Source organism: Hypanus sabinus, chromosome 18 (genome assembly GCF_030144855.1).
Source record: "Hypanus sabinus isolate sHypSab1 chromosome 18, sHypSab1.hap1, whole genome shotgun sequence".
Lineage (NCBI taxonomy): Eukaryota > Metazoa > Chordata > Chondrichthyes > Myliobatiformes > Dasyatidae > Hypanus > Hypanus sabinus.
The window spans coordinates 4,030,542-4,049,421 of record NC_082723.1 but is presented as its reverse complement, the minus strand read 5'-3'; the positions used below and the strand labels follow the sequence as shown (position 1 = coordinate 4,049,421).

The following is an 18,880-nucleotide window of genomic DNA, read 5'->3' as shown; positions in this document are numbered from 1 at the left end:
TTTACTTGGATTACCAGAAGATGTTCAATAAGGTTCCATATGAAAGAGGTATCCATAAGATAAGGATGAATTGATTTGCAGGTGATATATATAGAGTTACTTGGATAGAAAATGGTTAACCAATATAAAACAGTTCATGAGTTGAGAGAGTTGAGATACGTGGGTGTTACTCTGGTTGGCAATCTGGGGTGAGTGGAGTGCCTCAGGGATCGGTGCTGGGCGCGCAACTGTTCATGATATACATTACCAATGCTGAAACGGGAAGTGATTGTAATGTACCTAACTTTGCTGATGGTACTAAATTGAGTGGTAAAGCAAATTGTGCAGAAGATGCGGATGATCTGCAGATTGATATAGATAGGTTAAGTGAGCGGGCAAGCGACTGGCAATTGGAATGCTATGTTGGTAAATGCAACGTCATTCACTTTGCAAGGAAAAATGAAAGAGGAAGTTATTATTTAAATGGCACAAAAGCAGCATGCTGGTCTGCAGGGAAATTGACAGTTGTCTGACAGGGCATAGAGTACTGTGATGAAGTTATTTACAGTTTGTCTGGGCTTCTGTTATCTGGTGTTTAACTTAACCCTCTCATATATTGCGTTTTCCTCTCCTGTGAAATATTCTTTGATTTATAATTCTCTAAGTTGTAATCATTTTTCTGAGCATCTGATAGTCTTAATCCACCTACGAAATCATCTGCTTTATCACCAGTGCAGTACATCAGTGTGCTTACTTGATGCTCTTCTGAAGCCTGAGAGAGATTGATTGCAACCTTAAATCTCAAAGTGTCTGAGCCATCTCTGAAATTCCCCTTGTTAGATAGAAAATCAAACTGTTTGAGAATTTGACTGACTTCTCTGTTGTGCCTGTGTCTCTGTACATTTTCCAGAGCTAGTGATCTTCAGATTAGTATAATGTATCGACTATTGGATATAGCTTGAAGGCGTTGCCTAGCAACACTATCCATTTCTCAGTTCAGTCTCATGGTGCTTAGATTTAGCACGGAACCCAGGAAATTTAGGTTGATATTTTGCATGGCTATATGTGAACAAGAATTGATTCACTGTAAATTATTTCTAGTTGTGGATCTCGATTGGTCCATAACAACAATTTATTGATGATCAACCACTTGTGAGAATATGATGTGTTCGTTATGAGGGAGAATTCAGAGTTCACCAGGACACCAACAGGCAGGATACTCAACTGAACTTTATTGATAACCTAATAACAAACAGGAGAAAATATGCAGATGCTGGAAATCCATGTAACACACACAGAATGCTGGAGGAACTCAATCCTGCCAAATGCTGTCAAAATGCTGCCAAAAGTCAACTGTACTATTTGCGACAGATTCTGCCTGACCTGCTGAATTCCTCCAGCATTTTGTGTGTGTTTATTGATAACCCTGCTTGTACAGAATATGAACTCATTCCATGTGGGAGCTGCTAACTGGGTGGCATAGGAATGACATAGATAACTACCTGTACAGTCTGGATTAGGTTGCAACTGAAACATTGAATCTCTCATTGAATCCAAGGTACAGGTACAAAGGCCGTGTCAGTGACAGAAACAGCTGGTTCATTGCTCAGTCTGCCTTTTGCTGTCTTACAGTTTGGTTTAGACTAATTCCCAGCTGTCTCTGGAATTCAGTTCACCCTCGTATCAAATATTATTTCAGACAGGAGTTCGATGGATGAGGCAGTGTGATTGAAATCCCAGATACAGGAGGAAGCTTTTACTGAATTAAGATCAGTCATCTTCGCCTTCCTGCCCACCTGTCGCTTCTCCTTTTAGATCCATCAGACTGTTCCTGTGATCCTTATGGACTCGAACCCAATCATAAGAAAATAAACGACCTACAACAAAGCAAAAATTTGTGGGAATATAGAGGATTGGGAATTTAATAAAAATCTTACAGAGAGCAACTAAAAATCATTAGAAGGGAAAAGATGAAATATGAAAGCAAGCTAGCAAATAATATCAAAGTGAACACTAGTTTTTTCAAGAATATTAAAAACAAAACAGAAATGAAAGTGGATATAGGACCACTAGGAAACGAAGCAGGAGAAATAATAACGGGGGACAAGGAGATGGCTATGAACTGAATGATTATTTTGCATCCGTTTTCAGTGTGGAAGACACTAACAGTACGCTTTTAATGTTGTGTGTGAACGAATAAATGGGTGCAGTTACATGGGAAGAAGTGCCTAAAAGCTGAAAGACCATAAGTCTTCCGGACCAGAGAAACTGCACTCAAGGATACTGAAAGTATTAGGAATTAGAAATGATATTTCAAAAACCATTAGGCAGTGGCATGTGCCAGAGGAATGGAAAATTGCAAATGTTACTCCTCTCTTTTAGGAAAGGAGGAGGGCAGCAGAAAGGAAATTATAAACAAGACAGCCTGACCTCAGTGGTTGGGAACATCTTCGAGTCAATTGTTAAAGATGAAGTAATGGATTACTTGGTGACACTGGACAAGATAGTATAACACCAGCCTGGTTTCTTTCAGTGAAAATCCTGCCAGAGGAACATTTTGGAATTCTTTGAAGAGATTAAAGGTAGGATACATAAAGGGAATGCAGTGTATGCTGTGTATTTGAACTTTCAGAAGGCCTTTGACCTAAGGCTTCACAACAAACTAAGAGCCCATGGCAATATATTAAAGTTATTAACATGGTTAGAATATTGGCTGATTGGTAGGAGGCAGGAAGTGGGAATACAAGTATCCTTTTCCGGTTGGCTGCCAGTGACTAGTGGTGTTCCGCTAGGGTTGGTGTTGGGACTCCTTTTTTTTATGCTGTATATAAATGAAATAAATGAATTAGATGATGGAATAGATGGCTTTGTTGGCAAATTGAAGATGATATGAAGAGTAGTGGAGCGGCAGGTTGCGTTGAAGAAACAGGCAGGATGCAAAAAGACGGACAGATTAGGAGAATGGGAAGAGAGTGGCAAATGAAATACACCGTTGGCAGATGCAAGGTCATGTACTTTGGGAGTATAAATAAATGTGCGAGTTATTTTCCAAACGCTGAAAAAATCCAGGAATCTGTGATGCCGAGAGACTTGGGAGTCCTTGTGCAGAACACCCTGAAGGTTAACCTGAAGGTTTAGTCGGTAATGAAGAAGGCAAATGCCATGTTAGCATTCATTGCAAGTGATCTAGAACACAAGAGCAAGCTGAAGCTTTATAAGGCACTGGTGAGGCCTCACCTTGAAGACTGTGATCTGTTTTGTGCCTCTCTACTCAGAAAAGATCTGCTGACATTCTAGAGTGTCCAGAGGAGGTTCACAATGATGATTCAAACATTATCATATGAGGAACATTTGAAGGCTCTGGGTCTGTACTCGCTGAACTTCAGAAGGATGAGAGAGATCTCATTGAAATTTTCCAGAGCAGATTGGGAAAGGATGTTTCCCATTGTGGGGAAGTCCAGGACAAGAAGGCTCAGCCTCACGATAGAGGTGGGTCCATTCAAAACAGAGATGCAGAGAAGTTTCTTCAAACAGAGCGTGGTTAATGAGTGGATTTTATTCATCCTTACAGCTGTGGAGGTCAGGTAGTTTGGTGTATTTAAGGCAGAGCTTGATAAGTTCTTGATTGGACATGGCATCAAAGGTTACGGGCATAAGCCTGGGAAATGACGTTCGGAGGAGGCATAAAATGATCAGAAATGATTGACAGGTGAAGCGGACTCGATGGACCAAATGGCCTAATTCTGCTCCTATGTCTTATAGTCTTATGATCTGTTGTCAACCCTGCGTAGCGATCTGTTGTTGACACATGCATATTAAACAAATAAACAGGCAAACATAGAAAACATCCAGCACAATGCAGACTCTTCAGTCCAGAAAACTTCCCAGCCTAGTTTTGCATCCTATCAAAGTCACATTGTAACCTCTGACAGACTTCCACAGAATCCACAAAATCCACAACCTTTGTGTCATCGGCAAATTTACTAACCCATCCCTTCACTTCCTCATCCATGTCATTTATAAATATGACGAAGAGAACGGGTCCCAGAACTGATCGCTTGGGAGCACCATTGATCACCGACCTCTATGCAGAATCTTACCAGTCTACAAGCCAATTCTGGATCCACAAAGCAATCTGCTCTTGTAGTCCATGCCACCTTACTTTCTCAATAACACTTGCATGGTGTACCTTGCCAAATCCATATACATTACATCTACTACTCTTCCTTCATCAATGTGTTTATTCACATCATCAAGAAAATTCAATCAGGCTTGTAAGGCACGACCTGTCTTTGACAAAGCCATGCTGAATTTTCATTAATACTGCCACTCAGGATCTTCTCCATCAACTTAACAACCACTGTCCTATAATTTCCTGGGCTATCTCTAATCCCTTTCTTGAATAAAGGAACAACATCTGCAACCCTCCAGTCCTCCGGAATCTCTCCCCTTTGATGATGCAAATATCATTGCCAGAGGTTCAGCAATCCCCTCCCTCGCCTCACACGGTAGCCTGGGTTACATCTCTTCCGGTCCCGGTGACCTATCCCGCTTGATGCTTTCCAAAAGCGTCAGCAAATCCTTTTTTCCTAATGTCTATATGCTCAAACTTTTCAGTCTGTAGTAAGTCATCCCTAAAATCGCCAAGATCCTTTTCCGCAGAGAATACTGTAGTAAAGTATTCATCAGTACCTCTGCTTTCTCTGTTAGTTCTATACACAGATTCCACTGTCACACTTGATTGGTCTTATTATCATGTTTTATTCTTCTGCTCTTCATATAATTGTAGTTCCCTGGGGTTTCTCTTAATCCTGCTTGCCAAGGCCTTCTCATGGCCGCTTCTGGATTTCCTAATTTCTTTCTTAAACTCCTTTCTGGTAGACCTCTAGAGTTCTGATCCTTCCGTAAGGTTTTCTTTTTTTTCTTGATTAGATTTAGAGCAGCCGTTGCACATCACAGTTCCTGTACCCGTTCCTTGTTTCATTGGAACGGAACTATGCAGAACACCACGCAACCATCCCCTGAAAATCTCCCACATTTCTTCCGTACATTTTCCTGAGAACATCTGTTCCCAATTTATGCTTCCAAATTCCTGCCGAAGAGCCTTATATTCCCCTTACTCCAAATATCTGTTTTTCCAATTTGTGTTTTCTATACCTCGCCAATGCTGTGATAAATGAGATAGAATTTGTGATCACTATTTCCAAAATGCTCTCCCACTGAGAGATCTGGCACCTGACCATTATTCCGACATTACAATCGCTCTGTAATTTCATGAGATCTTACCTTGTTAAGCAACCTCCCGTGCAGCATCTTGTCAAAGGCCTTCTGAAAAACCATGTACTCCTCATCTACTGCATCTCCTTTCTCTACCCTGCTTGAAATTTCCTCAAAGAATTGCTATAGGTTTGTCAAGCAGGATTCTCCTTTCAGGCTAGGCTTTGGCCTATATTGTAATGTGTCTCAGGTACTCCTTAAATCATCCCGAACAATCGATTCCAACAAATTCCTAACCACTGATGTCAGACTAATAGGTCTATAGCTTCCTTTCTGCTTCCGCCAACCTTTTTAAATAGCGGCGTAACATTCGCAATTTTCCAGTCATCCAGTACAATGCCAGAATCTATCAATCCTTGAAAGTTAATTGACAAAACCTCCGCAATCTATCCAGCTACTTCCTTCAGAACCTCAGGGTGCATTCCATTAGATCAAGGAGATTTATCCAGCCTCAGACCATTATTCTTCCTGAGCACCTTCCCAGTCGTACTTTTCACTGCACATACTTCACTTCACTGACACTCTTGAATGCTCGGTATACTGAAGTGTCTTCCACTGTGAAGACTGATGCAAATTACGCATTCAGTTCCTGTTCCATCTCTGCTCCTCTCATTATAATATCTCCAGAGTCATTTTGTATTATTCTTATATCTACCCTCGACTCTCTTTTACCATTTATATACTTAATAAAAGGTGTCAGAATATTTTTTGATATTAGTTGCCAGGTTCTTTTCATTGACCATCTTTTCTTTCATAATAATATTCTTGGGTTCCTTCTGTAAGTTTTTAAAAGTTACCAGTCTTCTATCTTCCGACTAGCATTGGCTTCATTTTATGTTCTCTATTTAGCTTTTATTTTGGCTCTGACTTCACTTGTCAGCCACGGTAGTGTCCTTCCTCCATTCGAAAATTTCTTCTTATTTGGAATACACCTGTTTTGCGTGTTTCCTCATTTATATGCTGACCGTTGCGGAGGGATATATCCTATCACTACGAATTGTTGCCAGCAGGTTTTCTACAACTGATGTGAGACTCACCGTCTATAGTTCCTACGATTTTCGCCTGTTCGCCTCACAAATAGAGACACAACTTTCATTTCCCAGTGTTCCGGGACCTTGCCTGTGGGCAGAGTGGACATGAAGTTACTGTTCAAGGCCCAAGCAAACTTGACTCTTGCCTCCTTGAAGAATCCCATTAGGCTGTAAGGACATCCTCCTTGACCTCTAAATCCTGTAATGTTTTTATACACTCAACACTGATCTCCTGTTCTTCCTTATCCATTTCCCTTGGTAAATACTGAAGCGTTGTTCTCAGTAATTACCTCGCTCACATTCCCTGCAGCAAAGCAAATTTTTCCCCTTTATTCGTGAGTCGTCTCACCCTCTCCTTCGTTATCCTCTTGATCGTGAACTATGAATAGAATGCCTTCAGATTCAGGTTACTACTTCTTGACAAGAACTTTTCATGCTCCCTCTTTGACTTTCCATTCTCATTCTTCGTTTGTTTAGACTATATGACCAGAGGAGATAGGAACAGAAATACGCAATTGGGCCCGTCAATCTGTGCTACATTTCATCATGGCTGATGCAATTTGCCTGTCAACCCCAATCTCCTCTCCTCCTCCCCACATCACTTCATGTCTTAAATAGTCAAGTATTTGTCAATCCCTGCCTTTAAATTACTTAGACTCAGCCTCCACAGATTCTTATAGCAATGTATTCCACCAATCCACCACTCACTAGCTAAAGAAATAACTCCTCATTTATGTTCAAAAAGGCCACCTCTCTGTTCTGAAGCTGTATCCTCCAGTTTTAAACAGTCTAACCAAAGGAATCATTCTCTCCACATCCACTCTATCAAGGCCTTTCACCATTTTATAGGTTTCAATGAGTTCATGCGTCATTTTTCTTAATTCTAATGATACAGGCCCAGAGGCTTCAGATGCTCTTCATATGACAAGCCATTCAATCCTGAGATAATTTCTGTGAACCTCCTCTAAATCCTGTCCAGTTTGATCACATCATCTGCAAACTTTGCAACAATGCCATCAATTCTATCATGCAAATAATTGTCAAATAACGAAAAAAGAATTGGTCCCAAAACAGACCCCTGTGAAACATCACTAGTTACCTTCAGCCAGTCACAAGATGTTTCTTTTATTCACGTTCTTTTAATCCTTCCAATTAGCCATGATTATCTATCCTATAATTTTTCTTGCAATACCATGGGCTTGCAGTAGCCTCGTCATAGCATCTTGTCAACGCCTTCTGAAAATCCAAGTATACAGTGTTAACCGATTCTCCTTTGTCTATTCTGTTTGCCACTCTTTCCAAAATTCCCATGTATTTGCGATGAAAGATATTCCCTTGAGGTAATCATGCAGACTACTGCATATTTGATATTATACCTCCAGGAATCTTGCGACCTCATCGTTAATAACCGACTCCAACATCTTTCCAACCATTGAGATCTTACTACCAGGCCAGTAGTTTTCTTTATTCTGTCTCTTCCCGTCTTGAAGAGTAGAGTGACAATTACAAATTTCCATTCTCCCTGAACCATTCCATATTCTAGAGATTCTTGAAAGATCATTAATAATTCTTCCACGATTTCTTCGGCCACCTGTTTCAGAACCCTGAGGTAGACACCATCTGGTCCAGGTGACCTATCTGCCTTCAGACAATTCGGTATTTCTCGGATAACAGTGAGCTGTTTCATTTTCGTAGGTCAAATATGACAGCAGAATATAGCATTACTTGTAAGACTCTTGGTACTGGGATCTTGGGGTCCGAGTCCATGCGCAGGTTGACTCTATGGTTAAGAAGACATACAGTGTATTGGACGTCATCAACCGTGGAATTGAATTTAGGAGCCGAGAGTTAAAGTTGTAGGTCAGACCCCACTTGGTGTACTGTGCGCAGTTCTAGTCGCCTCACTACAGGAAAGATGTGGAAGCCATAGAAAGGGTGCAGGGGAGATATACAAGGCTGTTGCCTGGATTGGCCTTTTCTCCTTGGAGCGACGGAGGTTGAGAGGAGACCTGATATGGGTGTACAAGTTGATGAGAGGAATCAATCGTATGGACAGTCAGAGGCATTTTCCCTGGACTGAAATTGTTGCCACAAAAGGACACAGGTTTCAGGTGCTGGGGAGAAGGTACAGAAGAGATATCAGGGGTAAGTATTTTACTTTGTGAGTAGTGAGTGCATGGAATGGGCTGCCGGCAACGGTGGTGGAGTTCGGATACGATAGCGCATTTTAAGAGACTTTTCTATAGTACATGGAAATCAGAAAAATAGGTGGCTATGGGTAAGCCTAGTAATTTTTAAGGTTGGGATATGTTGGGCACAACTTTGTGGGAAGAGGGGGCTGTATTGTGCAGTAGGTTTTCTATGTTCCTACATTTCCTAATTCATCAGCTCTCTGGACATCCAAAGATATCATATATTTCCCTGCCGGTTCTTCCTTCCAGCATTTAAATACCTTTCCTGCACTGTGCAGTTGATCTTCAAACACCCTCCACATGTCTGATGTGGATTTTCCTGAGAAAAGGTGTTCCTAATTAACTCTTCTTAATTCCTGTCCAAAGCACTTGTAATTTCCAGAAACTGCTTACTTCTGATCCCTCTATGAAGATTGATATGCGTTCCTTTGTATTACCATTCCTAAAGTCCACAATCAGCACTGTCGTCTTACTGACATTGAGTGCCAGGTTGTTACTGCGACACCACTACATTAACTGTCATTTCTCCCTTCTGTAACCACTCTCGTCTCAATCTGAGATTCTAACAATTACTGTATCATCAGCAAATTTATAGATGGTATTTCAGCTATGCCTATCCACACAGTCATGTGCATATAGAGAGTAGAAGAGTGGGCTAAGCACTCACCTCTGAGGTGAGCCACCGTTGATTGTCAGCAAGGAGGAGAAGTTATCACCAATACCCACAGATTGTGGTCTTCTGGTTACGAAATCGAGGATCCAATTTACACGGATGTACATTCAACTATCCTCTCTGGTTTCTCGGCTCTCCTTGCTGATCAAATAGAAAGAAAGGGGAAGTAACGTCACCTTGAGCTTTTTATTTTTTCTTTGATTTTTTTCTATCTGAAGCCTCGAAGAGTTAAACACTTATGATCACCATTCTGAATCAGTCCACTTAGACGACAGCCGCATGAAGATGGCCCTGAATCACCCGAATTCAATTTAAAACTCTCCCGCAAGGACGATACCTATTTTTATCTACGGCTATCCTGAAAGATAGGAGCTGTGATCCATGTTCGCTGGCTGCTGCTGCCTGATGTGTCATTCCCCTCCACCCACTGCAGTATCCAAAAGTGGTATTCATGTTGCTGAGATTAATGACCACATGTGAACCCCGTACTGACTCCTTAATCCCTTACCTTTCCTGGTGCATCCACTGTCCGAAACGTGTACTCTGGGTGTAACCACCTCCTCAAAAGTCTCGTCTATATTATCGTCAGCCTCCTGAATGATCTTAAGTATATCCAGCTCCTTGATCTGGTCTGTCAGGGGTTGAAATTGGATACATTTCCCATGGACGTAGTCATCTGCGATACCATCACGTCTACTGATTTCAGACATCTGATAGGTTGACAAGGGGAGAAAGCAGACGTTGGGGCTGGGAGGGAAATTGTGCAGACGTGATGGGTCAAGCCTAATTCTGCTCCTATAACTTAATGTCTTTTGGACATATTAGGGTAGGACTTACAGACTGATTAATGGGTCACTAATTCAGATATATATCTCCTTGAAAGTAGCATTACAGAGATCTTACAGAAATCAGGGTCAAAAGAAACATTTTCGGCACATTGGCCTTCACAATTGAAAGTACTAACCACACAATTTGAGATTTTATGTTGAAGTTGTATGTGAAATTGCTAAGACCTAATTGGGAGTACTGTGTACAGTTCTGTTCAACTACGTACAAGAAAGATGTAAATAAGATTTATAGAGTACAGATAAAATTTGCAAGGATGTTGCAAGGACTTGAGGACCTGAGTTACAGAGAAAGGTTGAACAATTTAGGAATATAGCCATAGAAAGGATATATATAAATCTGGCCTGAATAATCTACTGCATTTTAAGGAAATTACAAGCATGGTAGACAAAGAACATGCAGTAGATGTGGTGTACTAGGATTTTCAGAAGACATTTGACAAGGTGCTGAACATGAGCTTGATTAGCAAGGTAAGAACCCATGGAATTATGAGCATGCATAGAGCATTGACTGATCTGCAGAAAACAGAGAGTGGGAATAAAAGGATCCTATTCTGTCTGGCTGCCGGTTGCCACTAGTGATCCACATGGGACGGTGTTGGGACTGCTGTTTGTATGATGTACGTATGTCAAAGATTTGGACTATGGGATTCATAGAGTTGTGGCTAAATTTGCAGATGCCACAAAAATTGGCGGAACAGTGGGTAGCATTCAGGAAATAGAGAGCCAGCAGAAAGATTTAGTTAAGTTTAGAGGAATGGGTAAAGAAGTGGCAAATTAAATGCAGTGTTGGAAAGTTCTTGATCATGCACATTGGTGGAAGAAATGAATGGGCAGATTATTATTTAAATGAGGAGAGAATTCAAAATGTTGAGATTCAAAGGAACTTTGTGTCCTTGCGATGGATACCCTAAAGGTTAACCTCCATTTTGAGTCACTTGCAAATAGGGCAAATGCAATGTTGACATTCATTTCTAGAGTTATAGAACATAATAGCAGGGATGTGATGTTGAGGCTCTCTAAGGCACTCCTGGGGCAACACGTGAAGAGTTGGGCTCTTTATCTTAGGAAGGATATACTGGCATTGGAGAGGGTTCAGAGAAGAATCACAAGAATGTTTCAAGGAATTAAAGGTCTACCGTATGATGAAAGTCTGACAGCTCTTAGGCTGTATTCCCTGGAGTTCAAAAGAATGGGGGGGGGGGGAATTTCATAGAACTATTCGGAATGTTAAAAGGCCTGAACAGATTAGATATGGCAAAACTATTTCCTATGGTAGGGAAGTCTAGGACAAGAGGACATAACTTCAGGATTAAACAACGTCGATTTAGAAAAGGGATGTGGAGAAATTACTTTAGTCAGAGGGAGAAAACCTGTAATTTGTTGCCTCGAGCCGCTATGGAAGCCATGTCATATTTTGTGTGATAAGGAAGAGATAGATATTTCTTGATTAGCCAGGGTATCAAAGGCAGGGGTGTGGGGATGACTGGAAGAACAGGACCAGCTCATGATTGAATGGTAGAGCAGACTGGATGGGCCAAATTGCCTACTTCTGCTCCTATATCTTATGGTTACCTAGACATGGATGAAAGGCAGATCCAATAAGACACCGTTGTGCTCCCAGTAACTCTCCTCCGGTCCATATCCTTCCGAGTCCCCAAGGTATTGCCAAACAACCCGTACAGTATGCGAATCCAATTTTTTTTTCACAGTGAAAATCTCCTCCCCATCAACAAATCTGGGTTGCTTTGGGTCTGATTGTGGTGAGCTGACGGGCTGGTGTTAACAGCCTTTAACTTGTCAACATGGAAAGTGGGATTGATTTTGAAGGTCTTGGGGAATTACAATGTGCAGGTCATTGGGCTTACTTACCTGAAAATCCGGAACGCCCAATGATTGGGTGACAATTTCCTGGACTCTACTCAGATAGGTAAATCCAGAATAAAAAGCTGGACTTATTGACCAGGCTGTAAAACTGGTCCCTGTCTTTTCCTGTAGTTAGCCTTTATTTCAGCTGACCAGGTGAAAGCTGACAAAATCTCCCTTACCCTACTCCATCCCTCTTTGCAGTGTCTGATGAGACCTTTGACTACAGGAACACAAATCTCTGCTTCTCGCTGAGGGAAGAGTGGCGGAGAACACTCAAACAGGCATTTGAAAGGAGACATCCCGTGCGCTGAATGCTGTAATTTGTTGTCCGACTCCACATGAAATGGTCGCTCCACTGGTTTGGTCTTTCAGAGGTCAGATATCATTTGGTATATTTCCATATCTTGGTTTCCGCTCTGGCTGGCCCTAGAATTGCAGGTGAAACCCAGAGGAAAGACTTGCCGTTACTCCTATCAGATTGCAAATTGTCCTGAAGAAATATGATGCAAGTGGAAGTCAGTCCAATGTTATGAATTTGCAGGCCTTTGAAAAAGGATCCACAATTACGGTCTTCAACTTGGAAGGGGGAAGACCGCTGACAAAGTCCATGAAGGTATGTGCCCATGGGCTTCCTGGAAAAAGCATGGGGTGAAGGAGCCATTGAGGTTTGATATGGGGCTCCTTGTTTAGGGCAGAAGCCTCACACATTGATGGCCTTCCCTCAGAATTCCAGACCACCTATATCTTCTCTTAATGAACTCGGAGGTCCTGGTAATCCATGGGTGTGAACCCATTCATGGTGCACGTCCCCATTGAAGAAACTGAGACTGAACGGGACTCGGAATGAACAGTTGACACGGATGCTGTTCTGAGGTACGTATCCTCGCGCCTGGCGAAGTGTGCCGATCCCCAGTCGAATAGGCACTATCACCTCGGCTTTGTGGAAATTGTTGATTGGCTGCTTTTCTCATTCGGGTTGATCAAACTGCCGGCACATGACATCTGACTACTGCTTCTTAGATCCCGGTGGTTAGTTTAGGATGACATTAAGATGGTCGAAGAAGAGACACCCGGCCTGCCTGGAAATCAGTCTCTGGTGGTCCATCCATATCATTAAAGGGTTCTTACCACCTTGCGCCAGTGACACGATTCCTCCAGAGCCAAATTGACCGTAATTCACGTCTGCCGGGGATAGTCATCTGGAAAAGAGTGCACACCAGTGCAGTTTGTTGTCTGAGGGTGTCCACTGAGACAACACTGCACCCACTCCAACATCTGAGGCATCCACTTCCATGATGGGGGAAGGTCTGACCAACATGGAAGCTGTTTTAAGATGATTTTTGAGCTCTGTGAAAGCAGCCTCTCGGAAGTCGTCGAATCTAAAGAGAGTGAGATCATTCCAGAGAACGTCATTTATAAATGCCTGGAAAACTGCTGGCGCATTTTCAAGGGCGAAGGTCACGACCAGGTACTCATAGTGCCCTGCCGGTGTGTTGAATGCTGTCTTCCACTAGCCACCCTCCTTTATGTGAGCCAGACTGTATGCACTCCTCAAGACCAGCTTCGAGAATACTCTTGCCCCTTGGAGAATTTCAATTGTGTTCATAAGTGGAATAGAATAACTTTTCTTGACTGTTATGCAATTCAGGCCTCTATCAATGCAAGGCCACAGACACCTGTCCTTCTTCTAAACGAAGAAGTCAGTGCTGGAGAGCTGGAGGGCCAAGTGAATCAAAGGGCAAGAGCCTCCTTTATGTACTCCATTACACTTCTCACTGGGCCTGAGAGCGCGTATAAGTGACCTGGCGGAGGACACAAACCGGGCAGTGAATCTACTGCACAGTAGTAGGGTCGATGCAGTGGAAGAGTCGAGTTATCCCATACTAAAGACCTCCTCCAAATCCTTGCAGATGGAAGAGATTGTTACCTTCTGGGGTGCTGCCATTACCCCCAAAACGTCCTCTGAGACTCCATCGGTAGCTGGGGTGCTTTGGAGAACCCCAGAGCCTTCCCTATTGGTGCACAAGAGTATTCAGTGAAAAAATCCAAACCCTTGTCCGTCTCCACAGCAATCGGCAACGAGGTGTGACAAATTGTCATTGTGCCTCTGGGACAAAGATCTCCATCCTTGTGCCTTCCCCCCAGATGAATCTGGCAACTGGAGACCTTTGGCTGTTGAAGTTCCATGCTGCTTGCACACATACCTTGCTTGCTCCTGAACTACAGATATCATTCCAACGTACCCATGACTGGACAAGGCCTACTGGCTGGAGCCAGCTTGTCTTCCCTGAAAGGTAGGACTGGGTTTCCTGAAGACCCGGTTACCCTGAGCATAGATCTATTCCCCCATTGGCTGCTGGTCTTGGTAGAGTCGGGAGTTGGAGCACCAAGCCAAAAACAAGCTCTCTTACAATGTTTGTACCAAACAGTGATTCTCCTCTCCCACCAGTCCATAGATGTGTTAGGTTGAGCCAAATGTACGCGGGGATCAGGGTTATAAGTGGAGAGTCAAAAATGCAGAAACTAACGTCTTCCACGTGATCTCCTTTCCTCATCTGCAGCACCACATTCAGTTCTGGATCTGTCCAGAACCTACCTAGCGAGCAGTGGTCCAAGACAATTGATTCAACTCTCGCAGTGATAGAGCTTTCTTCAGGCAGTCTGAGTCTCAGCTGGCTCCAGTGAGGTGATTAATTCCTCCGTGCGAGCAAATCTCCGACCTGTCTGGAGGCTCAAGACAGGGCTCTCCCAGTCAGATGAGACATAATGAAGGCCACTTTTCACCGTTTGCTAATGGTAATTGGTTGAGGAGGACCCAGCAAGAACCCAGGTCACCTTTGAAACGTTCCCGGGTTGGAAGATGCAATGATACTGGAGAGCGACCTGTTGATTCTCCAGAGTGATTCTGGATGCCCGCTTGCTAAAGTTGACCAATGGCTACCTAGAAATCGTGCATTTCCAGATTATGTCGGGAAATATTTTCGCTGTGGCTGGTCAGAGCGGAAAAAAGCCTGATATCAGAGTGTCCATACTGGCTCAACTCTACTGTGACGAGTGTCCTTGACAAGGACGGCTTGGACCCAGATGCTGGGGAATCAAATGCAACAATCTCAAACTGGATCAAGAATCACGATGACATCACAAGTAGATTTACGATTGAATTGAATTGAATCGAATTGACTTTACTTTGTACATACTTCACATACACGAGGAGTAAATATCTTTATTTTACGTTTCTGTCTAAATGAGCAATATACAATCAAAGTAATGTATAATAATTTATAATAAATAGAATTGTCAATGTATAGATTCAGTGTGAATTCATCAGTCTGAAGCTACCCCAGAGCCTGTTGGTCCTAGCTTTTATGCTGCGATACCGTCTCCTGGATGGTAGAAGCTGGAATAGATTGTGCTTGAGTTGACTCAGGTCACCAATGATCCTTCGGGCTCTTATCTCATACCTGTCTTTGTAAATTTCCTGAATCATGGGAAGTTCACATCTGCAGATGTGCTGGGCTCTCCGCACCACTCTGCGGAGTCCTGTGGTTAAGGTAAATACAGTTCCTATACCAGGTAGTGATGCAGATAGTCAGGATGCTCTCAATTGTGCCTTTGTAGAAAGTGCATAGGATTTGGGGGCCCATGCCAAACGTCTTCAACCTTGTTAAGTGCAAGAGCTGCTGTTGTGCCCTTTTCACCACACAGCTCGTGTCTGCAAACCACGTAAGGTGCTCAGTGATGTGAATGCCAAGGAACTTGATGCTGGTTACCCTCTCAATCCTAGATCCTTTGATGTGAATAGGAGTTCAACCCAGTTAAGTGTGAGGTGGTTCATTTTGGTAGGTCAAATACGATGACAGAATATAGTATTAATGCTAAAGCTCTTGGCAGTGTGCAGGATCAGAGGGACCTTGGGTTTCAATTTCATAGGACACTCAATACCACTACACAGCTTGACTCTGTGGTGAAGAAGGCGTACAGTGCATTGGCCTTCATCAATCGTGGTATCGAGTTTAAGAGCCGAGAGGTAATTTTGCAGCTATATAGGACGCTGGTCAGACCCCACTTGTAGTACTGTGCCCAGTTCTGATCGTCTCACTACAAGAATGATATGGAAAGCATAGAAAGGGTACGGAGGAGATTTACAAGGATGTTGCCTGCATTGGGGAGCCGGCCTGATGAGAATAGGTTGAGTGAGTGAGCTTGGATTTTTTTTTCCTTGGAGTGTCGGAGGATGAGAGCTGACCTGATAGAGCTGTATAAGATGATGAGAGGCATTGATCATGTAGATAGTCAGAGACTTTTTTTCCCAGGGCTGAAATGGCTAACTTGAGGGGGCATAGTTTTAAGGTGCTTGGAAGCAGGTGCGGAAGGGATGTCAGGGGCACGTCTTTTATGCAGAGACTGATGAGTGCGTGGACTGGGCGGCCAGCGACGGTGGTGAATATGGAAATTATAGGGTATTTTAACAGACTGCTGGATAAGACAATGGAGCTTAGAAAAATAGAGGGCTAAGGGTAAGCCTAGTTAATTTCCGAAGTAATACATGTTCGACACAGCATTGTGGGCTGTATTGTGCTGCGATTTTCTATGTTTCTCTGTCATGCAGGAAGTGCGGCTCACATAGAACTATTAACCCAGGTTTTCGGGTTCTGGAAAACCCTGACCGAATTCTGGAGGGCGACAACACTTCCAGATGAAGCACGTGACTCCATCCATGAACTCGGAGACGTCCTCATTCTGGAAGACAGTCCAGTCGACATCACAAAGCAGTCCTGCAGCATGGAGGCCGATTGGTTGGACCAACAATGGACAGATTTAACTATGGCTGCCTCTTGTTTCAGCTTCTGCATTTACGTCGGCAAAAGCAGTATCGAAGAGTAATCTGATTTTCTAAACCGTGGGTGAAGGGGAACTTTTTAAGTGTTGCGGGAAGTAGTGTAGCAGTGGTCAAGTGCTTTATCTCCACGAGTGATCAGCTGAATGTGCTGCTAAAACATCGGAGAGTTGTCAGTTACACTTGATAAATGTCTCTGGCCTCCGGGTGTGCAGTCTCCAGCGTGTTCGAAGTCTCATACAGTTCCTTGAGATCCAGGACAGTATCAGCCTGTGCCGCTGTGGTGATAACAACCGCGAACGCCCTATGCAGCCAATAGGGTCTGCACAGCAGCACCAGGTATTCCAGGTCTGGGGAACAAAGGATTTGAGTACATTCACATTTTGGGGGTCTCACCAAGCATTGTTGAGCATGAATCAGACCCCATCTCCTTTAATTTCCCCAGTGAGGTTTTTCGACCTGTATGCCAGGAACAGGTAGAACGCAGCATGATCCGGTATTTTCTCAATCAGCCAGGTCTCCAAGAAGCACAGAACTTTGCATTCCTTTGTTTCCCGCTGATCGGAAATTCTGGCTCTCAGTTCAAAAAGCTTGTTATCCAGGGACTGAAATTTAGCCAGGAGTATTCAAGGGAGCGGCACGTCTCGCCTCCGGCAATTCTTCCGAGGTAGTTGCAGTGTAAGAGACGAGTCGCCCATGGATTGCGCAAACAGTGGTTCACAGGCAGCACTGAGTGGGTAAATGTTGTCTTTCCAATGTTCAGAAGGGTCAGTCTATCGTATCTGATGTGACTATCAACTACTCGAACGGAAAATGCGAAGAAAATCGTAGCAGTTAGTATTATACTGCAGATTTGCAACGAAGTTCGCAACACAGACACCGTAAGTGGTGCCATCTTTGCGGCACCAAACACAGTTCAGGTCCATTTTATATAATCAATCCTTCATGCCCAAAACATGATTGCCAATTTTCAGAGCTGTCCTGAAAATTTAAAGGTTTCCCGCCAGCCACGCCTACTCCAGGGATTTCAGGCATCTAAACCTCGGAAACTGACGTGGATGGGTGCTTGTCTTAACAATTAGACAGAATAAAAGGTTGGTACAATATTGGATCCTGAAGGGCCTGTACTTTGCTACATTTACCTCATCAGCGTCCCGGACAGCCTACTTCTTACAGTCGGCCTGTGCCGTGGTGCTAGACTTACTAGCCAGTGGGAACATCCTCCCTGTATCCAGCAATGTTAAACTACGGACTATTTTCATTGAGATCACAACTATTTCTTGTAAACCCAATGAATAAGGAGATGATCAACTCAAATTTTCCTCATATGACAGAGTCACCAACACTTGGACTGAAACACAGACCCCGTTTCTCTCTCCACAGATGCTGCCTGACCTGCTGAATATTTCAACGATTCTCTGATTTTACTCCAGGAAAAGAGTCTGCAGAATCTTCATTACACCCCATCGATTTAAGGTACAGCAATCATTTACCAAGGAGAACAAGTTTGTACCCAGTCCTCCTGCTTTGGTGTCACCAAGGCCAGGTATGATGCTATGGCCAGTTCCAAGTTGCCATTGTCACGTACCCCGTGTCCGGGTTACCAAACCAGCAGAAATTGAATAATAGGTTGGAGTCCAGTGGTACTATAACTAAAAGTGTTTATTAGTAAACTAAGTAATACAGTGTCAAAAATGCAAATACACATATAAAACAGGTTAGCAATGAGAAATATAGAAGTGTAGGAATAAAAACATATCAAAGCTCTATCGTAGTCTGGGGGTAAATAAATATTCTTTAGCTAATGCAGAGTTCGGTTCAGTTCAGTTAGAGTTGAGGTAGTTGCTGTTGAGACGTGGAGAGAGAGTGAGCGAACGAAAGATGAGCAGACGCAGCAGGGAAACCTTCCGTTGTCTCCTTGTTCCATTGTACTATTGTGGTGACCAATTATGAGCCCTCCGCTCTAGGCCAGACCGCTTTTCAGTGGTAGACTTGTCACCCAGGGGAGGGTGGACACACACACAAGCCCCCACTGCACTGCCCTAACACACTGTGAGCCTCTGACCGATTCCGCCGAATCGATCCTCCAAGCCCCCACCTTCCTGTGGGTGCACAACACTCTTTCAGTGTCCAGTGGCATGTATGTCTCAGCAGACTCGTCTTTTATCTCCCCTGCC

The 18,880-nt window shown here is 43.3% G+C and overlaps 1 protein-coding gene across 4 annotated transcripts in view; it reads left to right on the top strand.

Moving 5' to 3' along the window:
• The window catches only part of LOC132407288 (apolipoprotein L3-like), a 53,801-nt gene that overhangs the window by 14,518 nt on the left and 20,403 nt on the right, over positions 1–18,880 (top strand). Inside the window, exon 2 of one of the 4 annotated variants that reach the window (XM_059993572.1) lies at positions 18,087–18,179. The exons of 2 other annotated variants lie outside the window; for them this stretch is intronic. The gene's annotated coding sequence lies outside the window, so the exon portion shown is untranslated. One more of the 4 variants, XM_059993575.1, reaches the window with a different exon arrangement.